We start from the raw sequence: 21,479 nt of genomic DNA, 5'->3' as shown, positions 1-21,479 counted from the left end.
ATCCTGGCTAACCCGGTGAAACCCTGTCTCTACTAATAAATACAAAAAAGGAGGCGGGCGCCCGTAGTCCCAGCTGCTCGGGAGGCTGAGGCAGGAGAAGGGTGTAAACCCGGGAGGCGGAGCTTGCAGTGAGCTGAGATCCGGCCACTGCATTCCAGCCTGGGAGACAGAGCGAGACTCTATCTCAAAAAAAAAAAGAAAAGAAAAAAAGAAATAAATAAAGAAAAATAATAATTCAACTGGAAGTACTCAGCAACTTGAAGGAGAAACAATAAGCAAAACACACAGTTCCTGGTAAAATAGACTTGCTGGAGAAGGCAGGCGTTAAGCTGATAAATAAGCGAATAAACCATTTTAGTAGATTTGATTATAGTAACCAAGGCTATTGGGAAACAAAATACTCTGTGAATTTTGAATATTGAAATTTCAGAAAGAGCAAACAGGAAAGGAAATGGAATTTATGAATACAAAAATATGAGATTTATAAAGTGGATCCATAAGAAAAAAGAAAATAATAGGAAAACTTGAAAAGTTAAAAACTGGAGGAGAAAAAAATCTCTTAAGCAGAATTGATGCTTATCCTGATAAAATTTATAAAGTCTATAATTATAATGATAACATCAGAAACTTCCAGATTAAAGAAAGTTTCTTAAAGGGAAATGAAGAGTTAGTTTGGCATCAGGTGTCTTATTAGCGACACTGGAAGCAGGAATACTGTGGGAGAGAATTGCTGCCACTCAAAAATTATATTTCCAGCTGAGATATCATTTACCAGCCAGAATGAAAGAGATAATAGATTTATTTTGGGAGGAATTTAGAGACTGCATTACACATCAAGGAAAATACCAAAATGAGGTTTATAATCAGTAAATCAAGACACTTTAATATGAGACTGATGAAGCAGAGATGAAATACTGGTGAATGACAAATATATAAGGATCATGATAAATGACTGGAATGGTGTAATGTAATGTTACATGAGGATGCTTGATGTAGAGAAGACATAGTGCAAGGAAAACAGTAATTGAAATTAAAAGTAGAAACTTATCTCAGCAGAAGTATAATCTGGTGGGTGGCAGAAATGGAGCATTAAAAGCATTAAAAGGGTACCAAGAGAATAGAGCCTTTGGTGATGCAAAATATAGAGTATTTTATATTTATATAATAATACCAATATATTCATTAATTCTAGAAAATTTTTTTAGTGTGTACTATGTACCAGACATTTCGATTATGTCATTGACAACAAATCATTGATGCTTATTTTTGGTATATGTGCATTTGATGATTATATATAGAAAAGCAATGCAACTGCAAAGAACAGAATAAATTACATATTTCCCTGGGAGGCAGGGAAAATGAATAACAGTTTGATCAACTAGCAAAATGAAGAAAACAGTAAAAGAGGGAAAATTAGCAGCATAAAATAGAAAAAAAGAAATCTTCGTTATAATTTATTTATTTATTTTTTTAGAGACAAGGTTTGTTTCCAAGACTTGAGTGCAATGGCTATTCACAGGCACTATACCATTGCACTACAGCCTTGATCTCCTGGGTTTAAGCATTTCTCCTTCCTTTAGACTGACTATGGAAATGAGGAATTCTCACATTAAAAATACTATTTATATTCCATTTTCTGTGGTTATGGTTACATGAATGTGCTTACTTTGTGTAATTTACAGAGATGTATAGTTATAATTTGCCACTTTATGCTTCTTTAGCAGTTAATTTAAAAACACGTAGACATTTTTTAATGGTTGCAGAATTTTGTATCTTACTTTTCAATTCTTTGTTGTTAAATATTTAGGTTTGTATTCAGGTGTTTGTGTGTGCATATGTGTTGGGAGCAAGTCCCCCAAAATCTGGCCATAAACTGGCCCCAAAACTGGCCATAAACAAAATCTCTGCAGCACTGTAACATGTTCATAATAGCCTTAACACCCATGCTGGAAGATTGTGGGTTTACTGGAATGAGGGCAAGGAACACCTGGCCTGTCCAGGGTGGAAAACCACTTAAAGGCATTCTTAAGCCACAAACAATAGCATAAGCAATCTGTGCCTTAAGGACATGATCCTGCTGCAGTTAACTAGCCCAATCTGTTCCTTTAATTCAGCCCATCCCTTCATTTCCCATAAGGGACACTTTTAGTTAATTTCATATCTATAGAAACAATGCTAATGACTTGTTTGCTGTTAATAAATATGTGGGTAAATCTCTGTTTGGGGCTCTCAACTCTGAAGACTGCGAGACCCCTGATTTCCCACTTCACACCTCTATTTTTCTGTGTGTGTGTCTTTAATTCCATTAGCACCACTGGGTTAGGATCTCCCCGACCGAGCTGGTCTCAGCACATATGCATGCCATGGACATCTTTGCCCAGAAATCTTGAGCAAATCTTTATTTTTCAAAGCACACATTGATTTGAGTCTAGGATGAAAATTTAATTGACTGACCAAATAAAGACAAGATGTCTGTTTACTATATCAAGGGTCATTCCAAGAGAATTTTCTAAGTCTAACCTTCATTAAACAAATGGCTCTTGTTTCTATCCTTTCTTTTTTTTCTTTTTTTCTTTGATAAAGAAACTTTTCCAGAAAAGAGTCCAAGACCCTGGACCAGGCAGCAGCAGGATGATGCTCCTCCTTTTCAGAATATTTTTTTCAGAGATTGTTGAGCTTCTTCAGAACATGACAACAAATATATCTCCTTTTAAACAAGAAATGAAACGAGGACAGCAACATCTTGAAGAAGCTGTTTGTTGCTGTAGCTCCATGGAAACAATCACCCACACATGAAAACCCGTCAAGCAGGGAACACTTGACAGAAATGACAAAGTAGGTTTTCACCAGAGAAAGCCTGCAGAAATCTACATGAAAACCTGTATTCCAAAAGGATCATTATGTTCAAAAAAAGTAGATGAATGTGTGGCATCCTAACATTCTCTCTTTGGTATCTCTTGAAGATGCAAATCAAGTTATTTTATCACAAATGAATAAATATCATGTACAAGGAAAGCCATGAGTACAGGCTGATAGGAATGTTCTTTTAAAGCAATTGCAACTATTTCTCCATTTCCAGTTGAATACAGAACAGAACCTGGTGAAAATCCTAACAGTTTCTTTCTGGATGAATGGATTTTTTAAATGCCAGAACCAAAACTATATACTTGCAAAAATCATTCACTAAAATGGTCAATAATTAATCCTTATATTGTATTAACAATTTTCATAATTTCATCTAGTCCCATTCAAAGCTTTTTGAAGGACTATCATTTGTTGCTATTTAAAAATAAACCTAAAGGGAAAATGTATTTGAAGAGTAAAATATTTCTTTAAAATCTTCTCACCAATTGGGTGATTTCATACTCTAGACTGGGGCACAGAATTGTTAATAAACTTTTTGAGAGTTAACATATGGAAATAGAGAAGGGATCAATTGCTAAAGGAGCTACTTATTTAGTAGTTAGCAGATACAATTCTCAGCCAGATCTCTCTCCTGAGCTTCAGATATACACATCAAATCTCTTATTAGACTTCTTCACAGCCACCTCAAATTAAACTAGGGTTGTTAAATCTTTGCACTATTGACATTTTAGGTCATCATTCTATGTTGTGGGAGGTTGTACTGTGCATTGTATAATGTTTAGTACCATCCCTGGCCTCTGCACGTTACATGTCAGTAGGACATCTCACAGTTCTTACAACCAAATATGTTTCTAGATATTGCCATGTGTCACCTGAAGGGACAAAAATCAACCTTGGTTGAAAACACTGAATTAAACAATGTCCCAGCTGAACTCACAGTTTTCTCTTTTGATTTATTTATTTATTTGAGATGGAGTCTCGCTCTGGCACCCAGGCTGGAGTGCAGTGGCACAATCTCAGTTCACCACAATCTCTTCCTCCCAGGTTCAAGCGATTCTCCTGCCTCAACCTCCCAAGTAGCTGGGATTACAGGTGTGTGCCACCATGCCCGTCTAATTTTTGTATTTTTAGTAGAGAAGAGGTTTCACCATATTGGCCAGGCTGGTCTCAAACTCCTGGCCTCAGGTGATCCACTGCCTCGGCCTCCCAAAGTGCTGTGATACTGGCATGAGCCACCATGCCCAGCCACAGTTTTCTCCTTTAAAGATGATAATTTTCCTGTGTTCTCTATATCCATGCTGTTGTCTACATCAGAATTCTGGGAGTAATCAATTATACCTCATGAAATTTGTTCCACCAAAACTTCTTTTTATGTGTGTTTTGGTTTTTTTGTTTTTTGTTTTTGAGATGGAGTCTCTCTGTCACCCCGATTGGAGTGCAGTAGCATGGTCTCATCTCATTGCAAGGTCCACTTCCTGGGTTCATGCCATTCTCCTGCCTCAGCCTCCCAAGTAACTGGGACTACAGGTGCCCACCACCACGCCCAGCTAATTTTTTTGTATTTTTAGTAGAGACAGGGTTTCACCATAGTAGCCAGGATGGTCTCAATCTCCTGACCTCATGATCTGCCCACCTCGGCCTCCCAATGTTCTAGGATTACAGGCATGAGCCACTGCACCCAGCCTTATGTGTATGTATTTTTATGAACACTATACCATCCATAGCAGAAATACTCAGTTAAGACTTATATTAAATAAGAAAACATCTATTTATCTGTTCTCATTGAACAGATCAATCTCTCACTAGACAGATGAAGCAAAAGGGAAATACTGGTGACCAGTGAATATATGTGGATCATCATGAGTGACCAAAAGGATATAATAAAATGTTCATGAGGATATTTATGTGGATGGAATGTAATTGAAGAAAAAACATAATAATTGCAGTTAAAAGTATAAAGTTATCTCAGCAAAGCATCATCTTGTGGGTAGCAGAAAGAGGAAAGCAAAATCATTCAAAAAGAAAGTCAGTAGAAGAAAGGCTTTTGGTGAGGCAAAATTTTGTTTTTTTTTTTTTGCCTTTATATCCTAGGTTAAGCTTTTATAATATTTCATTAAGCCCCAACAGCTCTAATTATATCTTTCAAATGCAGTTTATTTATCTATTCTCATTGAATTAATTAATTTCCCTCTCATTAGACAGGTTCACTGTGTTTCAGAGTTCCAAGGAAGCCAAGCACATCAAATTCTAAGTCAATGATTTCCCTTGGAGGTGCAGCACATGCAGCAGGCAGAGGCAAAAACATAGTCCTTACAGTTTGCTCAGATCTTAATTTTATTTCACCCAGATCATCATGTAACTCTCTCAAATAAAACCTATACTTCCAGCCTTGCCTAACTCTATCTATATTATATATTGTAGCCAGAATATTTTTTAATTTTGTCTTCTTATGAGATATATCATATATACACATAAAGCAGATGCATAATATAAATAATAATTAGGAATAGATAAATAAAAATAAGAATAATTGAAAAGAAAACATCATCCAAATCACCACCCATGTCAAGAAATGGAACACAGCCAGCTCTTCACTGTGCCCCATTGTCTCATGATTCTGTTTTCCTTCTTCTCAAGATAGCATTATCCTAACACTTGTGATAATATCATCCATGCTAGATATTTATGGCTTACTCCCCTATGTCTTCATTTCTAAGCAACATGAATACATCTTTCATTTTTAAGTAATCTTGTTCTATTTTGCTTGTTTTTAAACTTACTTTTAAATTTTTCTTAAATTTTCAAATATAGTCATATCAAGTTACTCATGAGATCTTACTTTTATATATTCATTTTAGATTTTTAAATTTTTATGGTTACATAATAGTTGTACATATTTATGGGGTACATGTGAAATATTGATACATACATACAATGTGTAATCATTAAATTAGAATAATTGGGATAGGCATCCCCTCCAGCATTTATCATTTTTGTGTTAGAAACATTCTAAATGCAATATTCTAGTTATTTTGAAACATACAATAAATTATCATTAACTGTAGTTGCCCCGTTGTGCTACAGAATGCAGTATATTATTTATTCTAAGTATGTTTGTGCCCATTAACCAAGCTCTCTTAATTCCTTCCTCCCCACTACCCTTTCCAGTCAGCCAATGATAACCATAATTCTATTCTCTATCTCTATGTGATCAATTATTTTTAGCTTCCACATGTGAGTGAGAACATGCCTGGCTTATTTCACTTAATGTCATTCAGTTCCATCCATGTTGTTGTAAATGACATGTTTTCATTCTTTTTATGGCAGAATAATATTCCATTGTGTATACATATCACTTTTCCTCTTGTTAATTTGTAAATACCAGTATCACTGTCCTACTTAACATTCCTGTTATAAATATTCTGTGTTCTCATGCATTTATTCATTCTTCCCTGTTTTTTTTAGTTTATGTGTTCTTGCATGAAATTACATTTTTATTGTTATTGTTGATATTCTCTAGTTCATATTTAGCTTCCCTTTTCATTCTTTTTTTTATTATTATTATACTTTAAGTTCTAGGGTACATGTGCATAACGTGCAGGTTTGTTACATATGTATAGTTGTGCCATGTTGGTGTGCTGCACCCATTAACTCGTCAGCACCCATCAACTCGTCATTTACATTTTAGGATCATGTTAGATTTACAGATCTATTGTGAAGATAGTACAGAAAGTTCTCCTGTATCCTATACCCAGTTTCCTTATTATTAACATCTTACAATAGTATGGCACATTCATCACAACAATCCAAAGTCCATACTTTATTCACATTTGTTTTTCCTAATGTCCTTTTTCTGTTTCAGGATCTCAACCAAGATACCGCATTATATTTAGTAGTCATGTTTTCTTAAGCTCTTCTTGGTAGTGACCATTTCTCCGATTTCCCTTGATTTGATGACCTTAACAGATTTGATGATTATTGACCAAGTATTTTATCAAATGTCCTTCAAATGAGATTTTGCTGACTTTTAAATGATTAGATTGGGGTAATGTGTTTTTGTGTGAGAGGCCGCAGAGGTACAGTGCCATTGTCATCACAGCGTATCTGGGGTATCCATATTATCAGTATGACTTATTACTATTGATGTTAACTTTCAGATTGTCTTTGTGAGGTTCCCTTTTTTCTATACTGTACTTTCTGGAAGAAAGTCACTATGCACAGTCCTCACTTTAGAAGTCACAAGTTATGTTGTAATTCTTAAAGGTAGAATATCTGCGTAAATTATTCGAAATTCTTTCTCACAGAGACTTGTCTATTCTTTCCATTTATTTGTATACCAATCACTTATTTGTATCAGTATGAATTCATGGATATTTGTTTTATGCTTAGAGTTAGCCTCAAGGGAAACACTATATCAATAGAGTACAGAAATTAGGTACAGTTCTTTTTGCCTTTTGGAGGGTTATAGACTCCACTCATTTCCAAAGTTACTTAGGCCACCAACTTAGTCTTTCATTCACTTCAGTGAGGTTGTTTTATAAATTTGTAATACATTTAGATTATTTTGTCACATTCTGCATTTTATTCTACAGTCCCCTAATCTGTTAAAAATTATTTCTTAAAATTTTGCATTTATTAAGGTTTATTCTTCACGCTTTTGTTTCAATGGGTTTGACAAATATCTAATGTCTTTTATTCATGATCGTAATATCACATAAAATAGTTTCACGGTTCTAAAATATCTATGTGCTTCACCTATCTAACCCTTCCCTGACTGCATATTGAATCCCTGGTAACCACTAATCTGTTTTCTGTCTTTGTAGTTCGCCTTTTCGAGAATATAATTGACATTATATACTATGTAGCTTTGTTAGACTGGTTTATTTCATAGCAATGTGTATTTTAGATTTGTCCATGTCTTTTCATGGCTTTATAGCTTATTTCTCTTTAATGTAGATAATATTCCATTATACAGAATGCAATGAATTTTGTTTTTCTATTCAACTTTTGAAGGACGCTTTGGTTACTTCCATATTTGGGTAATTACAAGTAAAGCTTTTATAAACATTCATGTGCAGGTTCACGCACAGCTTTTCAAATCAGTTGGGTAAAAGCCTAGGAGTGTGATTGCTGGATCATATGGTAAGACTATGTTAAGTTTTATAATAAATTGCCGAGCCACCTTCCGAAGTTGCTGTACCATTATTTATTCTTATCATCAATTAATATATATTCTATGGCTTTGTAACCTAGCCAGCAGTTCGTAGCATTAGAGTTTTTAGCTGCCATAATAAGGTACACATCATTGTTTTAATTTGCAGTTTCCTAATGACATATGATACTGTGCATCTTTTCATATGCTATTTGCAATATGTATATCTTCATTGATGAAATATGTGTTCAGATCTTTGTCTATTTTTAAATTAGATTTGCTTGTTTACTTATTGGTGAGTTTTAAGAGTTATTTTTATATTTTGGACAAAAGTCCTTTATCAGATGTATGCTTTGCATATATTTTTACCTAGTCTATGACTGATATTTTCATTATCTTAATAATGTCTTCATCAGAGCCAAGTTTTTAATGTTAATAAAACTAAAATTATCAGAATTTTTCCCTGAATTTTACTTTTGATATTTTATTTGGAAATAACATCACTAAACTCAAGGTCCTTTACATGTTCTCTTATGTTTTTCAAGAAGTTTTATAGGTGTACACTTTGCATTTATTTCAGGGTTCATTTTAAATTATTTTTATGTGAGTTGTAAAGTCTGAAGTTCATTAGTTTGTGTACTGACATCTAAATTTTCCAGCACCGTTTGTTGAAAAGACTACCCTTCTTCCATGGAATCACCTTTGCTCCTTTGTCAAATATTAATTAAATATTAATACAATATTAATTTGTGAGGGTTAGCATAGCAAGGTACCCCAGACTGGGTGGCTTAAACAACGTAAATACATTTCTTCACAGTTCTGGAGGCTAGAAGTCCAAGATCAAGGTGTTAGTTTCTTCTGAGGGCCATGGGGGAAGTATGTAATTCAGGCCTCCCTCCTTGGTTTGAGGATGGCCATCGTACTCTGGTGTTTTCACGTCAACTTCTCTCTGGTCATGTCTGGTCCAAATTTCCTCTTTTTAGAAGGATGTGTGTCATACTGAATTAAGTCCCATTCTAATGACCTCATTTTAACTTAATTACCTCTGTAGGGCCTCTGACTCCAAATACAGTCACGTTCTGAGGAAACAGGGATTAATACTTCACTGTAAGAATCTGGGGGGGCACAATTTAACTCATAACAACTGTATTTGTGCAGATATATTTATAGGCTTTCTATTCTGTGCCATTGATCTACATGTCTGATCTTTCACCAATACCATGCTGTCTTGATTATTGTAGCCTTATAATAAGTTCTGAAATTCGGTAATGTGAGTTCTCAAACTGTGTTGTTCTTTTTCAATATTTTAGTGGCTATTTTATGTCTTTTCTTGTCTACATATAAACTTGAGAATCAATTTTTCAGTATCTCTGAAATAGCTTGCTAAGATTTTGATTGAGATCTTTTTAAATTTATGGGTCAAATTGAGAAGAATAGACATATTAACAAATTTGAGTCTTCCAATCCATACAGAAGGACAAGGACTACCTCTTCACAATCTTTATTTTTCTCAGACATAGTTATTCATATATAGGTATAGTACATATTTTGTTAAATTTATATTTAGTAAATACTTTTGGGGTGTCATTGTAAATTAAATTGCTTTTGAAATGTCAAATTCCAATTGTTGCTTGTATATAGGAATGCAATTATTACAATATTACAAAGTAATATTACAATATTCACCTTGTGTCATGTGACCTTGATGAACTCATTATTTCTTCCAGGAAATGCTTTTCTTTCCCTTCTGTCAATTCTTTGGGATCTTCTTAATCAACAATCATTTCTTCTTTGAATAAACACTTTATTTTTTATTTTGTAATCCATATACATTTTACACCTTTTTTGTTTGTCTTACTGTATCATCTAAGATTTCCAATATGATATTGAATAAAAGAGCTGAAAGAAGACATCCTTACTCTGTTCCTACTCCTAAAGGGAGCATTTAATTTCTCACCATCAAGTATGACGTGATGTTAGCTGCAGTTTTTTTGTAGATGTTCTTTACCAAATTGAGGATGTTCCCTATATTCCTAGTTTTCTGGGAAACTCCCAGAAAAAATGATTAGAAACTCTAATCATTAATACATACTGGATTTTTGTCAGATGATTTTCATCTCCAAAAATCACTAGCTACTAGAACTTGAACCCAAAACACAGGATGGAGATTTTAGAATGGTGGGATCTATACAGTTTTACTAGGTCATTAGATTTTATATTGTATTCTGCTTAATTCCTGTTTTTCCAGCTCAGCTGATTAATATCTCTTTTTAAGTTAGAAACCGTACTGATTTTATAGAAGAAATAAACATAGAAAAGGAAAGATTCCACAAAGCTGATTTAATCATTTTGTTATACGACTTTGAAAATAGCACAATGATTTTATTACTTATATGTTTTGTACACCTGGATATTACTTATATCTTTTGTACACCTGGAAGTCAGAAGATTAGAGATTTGGAACCAATCTAGAATTTCTCTCAATTTTTCTGCATCTTCTAAGTCTTGGGCTCAAGAGATCCTGTGGCCTTGGCCTCTCAAGAAACTGGGACTACAGGTGTGCACCACAATACCTAGGTAATTTTTGAATATTTTGTAGAGATAGGGTCTTACTATGTTGCCCAGCTGGTCTCAAACTACTGGCTTCAAGTCATACCTCTATTTCAGCCTCTCAAAGTTCTGGGATTACAGGTGTGAGTCACAGTGCCTGGTTCCCGCTTATTCCTTTCTTATTTTCTTCCTTTATTTCTTTTTTACACAGATGCTCATGAAGACTTACAATGTGCCTTTTCCCCATGAATATTTCGGAATACTCTTTCCTACACAGAGAGTTTTAAAACTCATCCAAACAGTTGAGGACACTCTCAAGGAATTATAGCAAAAGGTAAATATCAATGAACAATTCTCCTTCAGCTTGAACTTCTGCATCTGAATTTTTTTCTCATTATTCTGTTATGTCTCTTTTCCACTAGCTTTGCTCAGCGAATAGACTCATTAACATCAGTTAATGCCACATGTCATTCTACAGGAATAAGACTAGATTGTGGAATTCTAAGTAGTGACCTAATATAGGAAAATGTTCTATGTAGAAGACAAAGATAAAAATGATCTATTAGATTTTTTATTTAAATCCTAACAGTAAGATTGTCCATGTAGCAGAAATTAGCTATGGAATAATACTGAGACTCTTCTTCCTAATCATATTCTTCTATGGTCCAATTCTCTCTCTCTCTCTGAAGAATTGTAGTATAGTTTGTCTCCAGTGCTTTGAAATTTTATGAGGGGTATGCCTTGATAAATGAATGTTTTCATCTACTGTGCTAGACAATCAGTGGGTTTTTGAATCTGAAAATTCTTGCCTTTCAAATGTGGAAATTTTTCTTAAGTTTATTGTGTGTGTGTGTTTTGTTTTGTTTTGTTTTGTTTTTAATTTCTGTTTCTGAAGCACTATACTCAGAATTTGTTCTTCTACAAGCTCATTCTCCAATTGAAACTTTCCTCTATTTTCCAACAATAAAAAACGTTTTTGCTTTACTTTCTGAAAGATTTTTCAAATTTATCTTTCTCTCTTTTCATTTGAATTTGTCATCTCTGTTTTCGTTTTTATATTTTAATTTCTCAGAGCACTTTTAGTTTTCTGAGTTTTTAAAAATTTGTAAATTTGTATTGCATTATTGTTTCAATGAAGGAAAATCTCTCTCTCTCTCTCACTCATTAATTAGTGACAGAACCTGTATAACCTTTTTCCTCAAGTTGCTGTTCTTATATTTGTTTATTTTGGTCTCTTTTATAAAAGAGGTTTTTCTGAAACCTCTGGTGATCATGGTGCTCTGTTCATATTTATGAATAGGCATTAAGTAACTTATTAGAATTCTGTACACATAAGTGCAGCTGGTTAACCATGGACTTTACTACAGCTGATAAGATTTCTCAGGAAAGAATATTACAGGTTCAAAATGATCTGTCCCTTTCTGGGAGCTGAGTGGATTACCATGGGGCATGTAGACTCTCACTTCCTGTCTTTCCAATATGGCATTCCCATGCTGCCTTGTGTCTTCCAATATAGAGACACTGTGCTTTACTTTCTTCCTTGTTTTCTGTCTGGTAAGATGGAACATTTCACTCTGCCACAAGATTCTAGTGATATGGGGATCTACTTGTTTCTTTGAATCTAGTGATATGGGGACCTAACTGCTTCTTAGAAGACTTTCAACAATCCTATTGTTTTAATCCAAACTTTGATGCTCGTTTTCAGCCTTCCACAAATTTTGAGGTTCCATATAGCTCTATAGTGCGCTATACTATCGTATTCCTTCAGTTTTCTTCCAGTGTTCTAAGGTCTAGTTCGATTAAAGGTCACCAAAGATTATGTTAAAAACCATGTCAACTGGCTAGATAGTTCTTCAAAAGAGTTCTGAGCCCTAAATTGTAGGCATGGAATGTTTTATATACCGAATCAAATGCTCACATTCAAATTTATTATCAACAAAAATCAGGAACACACACACAATAACAAAATATATTGATATACCATTTGTTTCTTAGAGATTGTCTATTGATTTCCATGTGATAATTTATTTAGACTTAAAAACTATTTCAGAATTGATTTTAAAAGATATAAATTATAAGTTAATCAAAAGTTCTTATCAAACTAGGTATATTACAATGACCTAAAATAATATACTCCTTAGATAAACATTTCTCTAATGCTATTAATCATGACACAGTCAAATTAAATGATTCTAATAAATGATTTAGTATCACATCTTTTAGATTAATCTCAATGTCATTTATTATTAAACTGCATGTCCAATAAATTGCTATGTGTATTGCCAGACATGCAATTATAACTTTGCCCTAACGTTTCTCTCTGTCCTAAAGGAGGCAATAATTTAAATATTTGATTAAATTTATTCTACTTTACAGTTGTGGTTTCTTTTTCTTGGTAAAGGAAACAAAACAGTCTTATTAGCTATAATCCTTATTGTCAAATTAATGAAAAGTTTTAACCACATATATTAATAGCATTAGCTATAACTGCAAAGTGAGCAAATATAAACAAAAACAACTTAATATTTTCTTTTATAAACACAAATGTAGAATTCCTTCTTTCTCACATTCAATGTAATTTTCACATGTAAGACTATCTGTAAATGTAATTATATTTTCTGATTATATATCAAAATTTCAACTCCTGCATATTTAATTTGGGGCAATTATTCCTTTATTTTTTCATTTCTATTAGAGTTCATTTAGAAAATATTATTTTGATATGATATATATTCATATATATTTTATAAAATGAAGATAAAATGGAAATAAAAAATAAATGTAGTTGGATCTTTATGTAGTTTAAATTTTCAAATTTTATGATATGTAGATATACTTTATAATGTAAACATAATTGTATTTTAGATAATGTAGATAAAATTTAAAATATGGATTAATTTTATAAAATGTAGATTAAAAGAAATAAAAAATAAATTTATTTAATTAGATATTTATGCAGTTTAAAGATCAGAAGATTTGCTTCAGAGGACTTGGTTCAGACAGATTAACCGTTATGTAGATGTGATAGAGTCAACACAAAGTTAATATGTGAGGGTCTCCATGTTTATATTATTCATAGTGTTCTTCATGTACTAGGAGATCAGTGAATCTTCTAAAACTATGAACCATCATAATTAGGTGTTTCAAATCAAAGAGGAAAAAGGTAATTACAATGCTTATGTAATCAGAGGTGTCAATTTCTTTTAAGGAATGTCATTGTTTCCTATTATATTCTCATATCCAAATTTAAGCTGGATAAAACACATAAAATATCTGTTTAATATATGTATAAATATGAGAAATACTATTATTACATTTTAGACAACAAATGGTGCAGCACTGTAAAATCTCGGAATATGGAAAAAAAAAAATGGTCCTGGCTTTTTATGGGAGATATTTTTAGGCTGCAGTACACTTTTGTGATCCCAAAGGAAGCAAATAGCATCTCCGAGCAAAGATAGAAATTGGAGCTGGCCGGGTGCGGTGGCTCAAGCCTGTAATCCCAGCACTTTGGGAGGCCGAGACGGGCAGATCGCGAGGTCAGGGGATCGAGACCATCCTGGCTAACACGGTGAAACCCCGTCTCTACTAAAAAATACAAAAAAACTAGGTGGGCGAAGAGGCGGGCGCCTGTAGTCCCAGCTACGAGGGAGGCTGAGGCAGGAGAATGGCATGAACTCGGGAGGCGGAGCTTGCAGTGAACCGAGATCCGGCCACTGCACTCCAGCCTGGGCGACAGCGCGAGACTCCATCTCAAAAAAATAAAAAATAAAAATAAATAAATAAAAATAAATTGGAGTTTCACATTACTAAGGTAACTGAAATGTACAGGCGGGATATCAAAGAAACAAAATGTTACACAAAGTAAGAAATAAGTAAGAAATATGCATTGGAGACTCCTTGATTAGTTGGCCCAATTCTAAGTTGCACCTTGACAGGGAGAGGCTCCACAGTGAGGGCAAAACAGCACCAGGGAAGGAATGGCTGCTGAGGAACAGTAACTAGAGGCATATGAGCCATGTCCTCGTGCTGTCTTTCCTCCTGTCAGGATTTGCTGGAGCTAACCCAGGAAGTCCCCTGCAACAGTTGCAGCCATTTTACACTTCCAAGAACAGGGCAGGAGATGCTCTTTTCTTTATATATTTGGTATCATCATACATTTTCATTTTTCCATTGATGTCTGTGAAATCATATCTCATTGCTATTTGGCATTTTATTAATTTCTCGTGAGGTTGATCATATTTACATGTTTGTGGAACATTTCATTTATTCTAAAAATTGTCTATCAGTATTTCCAAATTATTTGTTTCACAGTTTTTTTCTATTAGGTTTTTGTCTTTTCTTACATTTTTAAGAATTCCTTATATATTCTGCAACCAAATATTTTACAGTTGTAAGCTTGAAAAATCCTTTCAACTCTGAAGTCAAAAATGCATTACTTTTTTCTTAAAATATTTAAATTATTGCCTTTTACATTTGTGTTTTTAATTCACATACCAAGTTTTATGTATCATGTAGAAGTTCCAAAAATTGCTCAGTTTTTCACTAACTTTTTTAAAGTAAAAGGGATCTTTCGTAGTTTCATTTCATTAAGTGGTTATAGCCAAACAACTTAGTAGTAGTTTGGTGTCTGACATTACTGCTGTGTTTCTCTTGAAAACTTAAATATTCCACAGCAATCTTAATTCTTATTAATTGATGTATTGTGAGGTAATGATCTAATTTATCCATTTCTGAGATTGATACTCATGTATCCCAGCATGATTATTATTATTATTATTATTTTACGAGACAGAGTCTCGCTCTTGTCACCTAGGCTGAAGTGTAATGGTGCGATCTCGGCTCACTGCAACCTCCACCTCCTAGGTTCCAGCGATTCTCCTGCTTCAGCCTCCCAAGTAGCTGGGATTACAGGCGCCCGCCATCAGGCCTGGCTAATTTTTGTAAACATGTTGTTTTCAAAACCTTCTGGGTTCTTCTTGCCTTTTGATTTTCTACATGAATTTTGGGTGAAACTTCTCATGTTTCATAAAATCTCATTCAAAATTTAGTTAGAATTACATGGAATTTACAGATTATCTTACAGAGAATTGGTATCTTTATGATATTGACTCTACCAACAGGGAAACATTCCTTAGCCCCTTATTCTTCTTTGTTACAGATTTACCCAATTTTTTAAAACAAGTATATTTACTTCACTCTTTAACTATTTTTTTGGCAGTTGTACATAGACTTTTAGTTTTAGAATATAAGGAGTTGCCTTATAAGAAGCTTACAAACCACTTACACGTACATGTTAAATATTGAATACCTGCTTCTGTCAGCAGACATAACATTTACTTCAATTGTATTGAATTAAGCATTTCTTTGCTTTCCAATAATTATTTTGGTTTTGGAATTATATTTTTATATTTTATGTGTAAATGTTGCTTAAATTTTGATAGTTTCATAGTTTTATGAACCTGTACATCTCCACCAATAGCACTGTTTTAGTACTTCCTCAGCTTGAGCTGCTAACCAAAACTTGTATGTGAAGAATGGTACTTCTGAGTAAAATTAGCACAAAATATTTTGATTCTGGTTCCTTCAAAATCACTTTCATTATCATTATTTCATTTATTATTATTGTTGAGTTCATAAAAATCACATCTTTTCTTGACAAAAATTCTAATGAAGCTTATTTTGACATTATTAAATTAGGATTAAAACATAATAACATATATTTTACTTCCTTAATTTAATCAATAGTAGTAAATTATACATAATAAAAATCAGGCTTAACTAAAATTTAAATTATTTATAAGATACCACAAAATGACCACATGTTTTTAATTTCTTTCTTTTTACACTTTAATTTTTGGGTACATAGAAGGTGTATGTACATTTACTGGGTACATGGGATATTTTAATACAGGTATACAATGTGTAATAGTCACATCATGGTAAATGGGGTATCCATCACTTCAGTCATCATTTATTTGTGTTACAAACATTCCAAGTTACTTCCTCAGTTATTTTCAGTTATATAAAGTGTATATAACTGAGTTGTATAAAGTATATATAACTGAGTTGTATAAAGTGTATATAACTGAGTTATATAAAGTGTATTACTTTATATGACTTTATATAATTACTTTATATTACTCAGTTGTATAAAGTGGACTACAAATTGTTGCTGACTGTAGTCACCTAGTCCTATCAAACACTAGGTCTTATTCATTCTTTTTTTCTAACTTTTATTTTAAGTCCTGGGGTACATGCACAAGATGTACAGATTTGTACAGATTTGTAACACAGGTAAACATGAGTCATGGGGTTTGTTGTACAGACTATTTCATCACCCAGGTATTAAGCCTAATACCCATTAGTTATTTTTCCTGATCCGCTCCCTCCGTCCACACTCTCCTCCAGTAGGCCCCAGTGTGCATTGTTCCCCTTTATGTCTGTGTGTTCTCATCATTCAGATGTAGCCAACAATCTTATGAAAAAAGCTCGACATCTCTGATCATTAGAGAAATGCAAGTCAAAACCACAATGAGATACCATTTCACACCAGTCAGATAGTTATTTTTAAAAACACAAAAAATAACAGATGGTGGCAAGATTGTGGAGAAAAAGGAATGCTTATACATTGTTGGTGGCAGTGTAAATTAGTTCAACCATTGTGGGAGACAGTGTGGCAATTCCTCAAAGACCTAGAGACAAAAATACTATTCAACCCAACTATCCCATTACTGGGTATATACCCAAAGGAATATAAATTGTTTTATTATAGAGACACATGCACACAAATGTTCATTGCAGCACTAGTTACAATAGAAAATACATGGAATCAACCTAAATGCTCATCAATGAATGACTGGATAAAGAAAATGTGGTATACATACACCTTGGAATATTACATAGCCAGAAAAAGGAATGAGATTATGTCTTTGCAAGGACATGGATGGAGCTGGAGGTCATTATCCTTCAGCAAACTAATTCAGAAACAGAAAATAAAATGCCACATTTTCTCGTATTTTAATATACTTTTAGATTACAGCTGACAAGCTGACTCTGAAGTATCACATGCCATAATATGGTTCTACTTACTGCAAGCAAGTGGACACAGTTCATGTAAGTCACTGCAAATTCTGTAACACCTGAATTGTTCTATAAACTGCAATTCATTGAATGAGATAGATATGTTAATTACATGTTATGCTGTTCTATAAGTTTATAAGTGCTTAATATTAATTTATGTATTAACTTGTTATGGCTCAGTAACAAATATTTTATGCAAAGCATTGGTCCTTGAACTACACTTCAAATGCCAGTAGATAAGAAAATGCAGACACTGTATATAGGAATAATAAAACCAAAAAATTTATTTGAAATAGACAACCATTCTTTTGGTGTATGTGCAATTCCAACATTGTGGTTATATGAACTAAGACTTTCTTTTTTCAGCTTTATTATCTGAAAACACAGTGAAATGATATAAAACTATGAAGGACTGTATGACAGTAACAGTGGTTTGATATTTAAATTTTGTGTTGGAATGTGTTTGGATGGTACAGTTGTGAAGACAGGAAAACATTCTGGAGTCATTACCCAGATTAAGGAGCTTAAACACTTCCTTAATTAAGATAGTATTGCTATAAAAATAAAGTCAGCTAAACTAAACAGTGAGCTAAGTAGCATCATAAAAATTGTGAATTATGTAAATTCTAATGTAGTATATTACAGAACATTCTCCATGTTATTTAATAATATGGAATCCTATCAAAAACAACAATCATGTCTCATTAAGGAATAATAACTATTGAAGGGACTGGGGGCAGTGGCTCACGCTTGTAATCCCAGCACTCTGGGAGACTGAGGTAGGTGGATCACCTGAGGTCAGGAGTTCAAGACCAGCCTGGCCAACATGATGAAACCTCCTCTCTACTAAAAATTAAAAAAACATTAGCCTGGCATGGTAGCATGCATCTGTAATCCCAGCTACTCAGGAGGCTGAGGCAGGAGAATCACCTGAATCCAGGAGATGGAGGTGGCAGTGAGCCAAGATTGCACCATTGTACTCCAGCCTGGGTGACAAGAGCTATGCTCTGTCTCAAAAAAAAATTTAAAAACCCAAAAGCTGTTGAAGGAAAATATTTTATGGACATCTGCTTTTGGTACAAAACCAGAAACCAATTTGGCCCTATGTTTTTAAAAATGTAAATTGCACCCTGACTTGCTTAAGTGTCTGTTGTCTTGATTATTGGTAATGATATTAATACTTTCATGTGAGAAAAAGTACAATGCTTTTCAATGACAAATATGATCATAGGGAAACAATAAAAATAAGAAGCTTGGAGAACAAGGTGCTGCAAATTATTATGACACATTTCACAACATAATTACAATTTTTACTGAAGTACGAAATATACATGGTGATGTACTTGAAGAAAAATTTTTACTGAGTGTCTTAGAACTTTGATAGAAATATTTAAAATTTACATTAAAAGTATATACAGATGTAGAAAATCTATTGATCCATACTTCATATTTTTCATCAAAGCATAATTTAAATTTATTTAAAATGTCACAAGATAAATTATTGTAATTATGAGATTCCTTAATTCAGTTGGGAAAAAATTTTAAATAAATATTGTGGCATTTCTTTAAAATATCTTCACTTTGATTTATCTACTCTGCATCTCATTTAAAAGAAATCAAATAATTTAAACATACATAGTTTCCCAAAACAGTGCTTTTTCATTCCAGAAAGATTAACAAGTTAGTAAACAAAACACGGCCGGGCGCGGTGGCTCAAGCCTGTAATCCCAGCACTTTGGGAGGCCGAGACGGGCGGATCACGAGGTCAGGAGATCAAGACCATCCTGGCTAACACGGTGAAACCCCGTCTCTACTAAAAATACAAAAAACTAGCCGGGCGAGGTGGCGGGCGCCTGTAGTCCCAGCTACTCGGGAGGCTGAGGCAGGAGAATGGCGTAAACCCAGGAGGCGGAGCTTGCAGTGAGCTGAGATCCCGCCACCGCACTCCAGCCCGGGCCACAGAGCAAGACTCCGTCTCAAAAAAACAACAACAACAACAACAAAAACACAAGCTTATTTGTCACATTAAACACTTTAAATATTAAAGTTCATGGGATTTATTTAAAATGTGCATATAAGGATTTTATACAGAGGTATCATTAGTTATTTCTACAATTATAATACACAATAGACCTCCTCAATACTCAATGTCTTAAAACAATAAAAATTTGGTTTTGCTTATGAATTTAGGTTTGGCTTCTTAGGTTTGAAAAATAATGAGTGTACTAGATGATGGCCTATGGGATGCTGAGCCAGCCAGAGCAATGATTTTAAAGAAAAATACCAAATTGTAGGAAGCCCAAGGATGTCATAGAAAGTAGGGCATATTATTGGAAAGAATTAGAATACCTATCAAAATATATATCTGTCAAGAGCCAGGACTGTCAGAGGCTCAATTCATACCAGAAAGTGGTAGACATAGTCTTTCTAACAGAATCAGAAGTAAAGCTAAATTTTTTAATCAAGGATTAAAGGCCCTATCTGTGAGTGAGAAAGTTCCAAATTCCTTATTCTTACGAGCATATGAAGCACAGCCATTTTCTGATATAACCCACAGCACTCAGACTTAGGAAAAAATATACCAGAGGTCATCAAATTAGTAGCCAAATTAACCACGATTAAGTGAATACATGAACCAAGTCGAAATAAATATTCAGAACCTCTATAAATGTAGGGACAGCATAAGTTAAGAAAATATCAATGAAGTCCATATAACTTACAGAAGAAAGACAATAACTCTATATAGTATAACAGCTACTAAAAACATTGAAGACTTAATATATGCATGGAAATGGTGCCAGGGGAATAAAACTATACCTTTAAAGCTAAGTTTGATAAATAAAAGGGAAATTAGCAGAATAAATTTAAACCAGGCATTTTTTTACACTAAGCTGGATGGAAAAGCTATATAGAAGGCACTGTTAGAAAGAGATGTTATCAAAGAGTCAGTGTTTGGGATATCCACAGACAAAATGTGAAAAATGTCAGGAAATGATTGCAATATAATTAAATTGGTGTGTAATTGTTGTGGGGTGGCATATAAAACAGTATAAAATAATAGTTGCCCCAACAGATAAAAACATTATAAGACTCAATATTATTAGGATTGATTTAAAAAGTATATAAGAGAGAATAAAATTTAAAAGATCAATGAAGGTAGGATAGAGAAAATGGGAAGGTATCCCTCTCCCCAGGCTGGCTTAAATTGTACTTATCCTCTGATATAAATTGGGGATTTAAGAAAATAGTAAAATAATAGAGAAATTTTAAGAAGAAGACATAATTGAACATACCATGTCACTATATAATTCAAAATTGTACCTTATTTATAAAATGCTTCTGTGAAATGGAGATCTGTCATAAACTACAGAAATCTAAAAAATGGTAACATAAAGAGCAAGATCTATATGAAATATGAAAAAGTAATTGGTGAGATTTTTACTACAAGAAGTACATGTCAATAATGTACTTGTCATGTTCTTTGCAATTTTATATTTGAAGACTACCAACATCAATTCACATTCACATGAAAAGGTACCAATATTCTTTCAGTGGACAACCCCACCTTATTTCAATAGCCTGATGATAGCAAATAATCTATGTAGACAAATGTAAATATAATAGACCGATGATATTGCAATCATAGAAGAAAATATAGAAAATGTATAAGAAAGGCTAACAAAACAATAAATCTTCACAAAAAGGAAAATAATTAATAGTACAAGAAAAAGCACAACTTGCAGAAACCTGTTAAATTCTTTGAATTTACTTGATCTTCCAAGGGAACAAAAATAACTATCTTAATGAAACAACAAAAAAAGAAAGAAAT

This window comes from Colobus angolensis, unplaced genomic scaffold (genome assembly GCF_000951035.1).
Source record: "Colobus angolensis palliatus isolate OR3802 unplaced genomic scaffold, Cang.pa_1.0 Scaffold5, whole genome shotgun sequence".
Lineage (NCBI taxonomy): Eukaryota > Metazoa > Chordata > Mammalia > Primates > Cercopithecidae > Colobus > Colobus angolensis.
Note: the sequence above shows the minus strand (reverse complement) of the source record.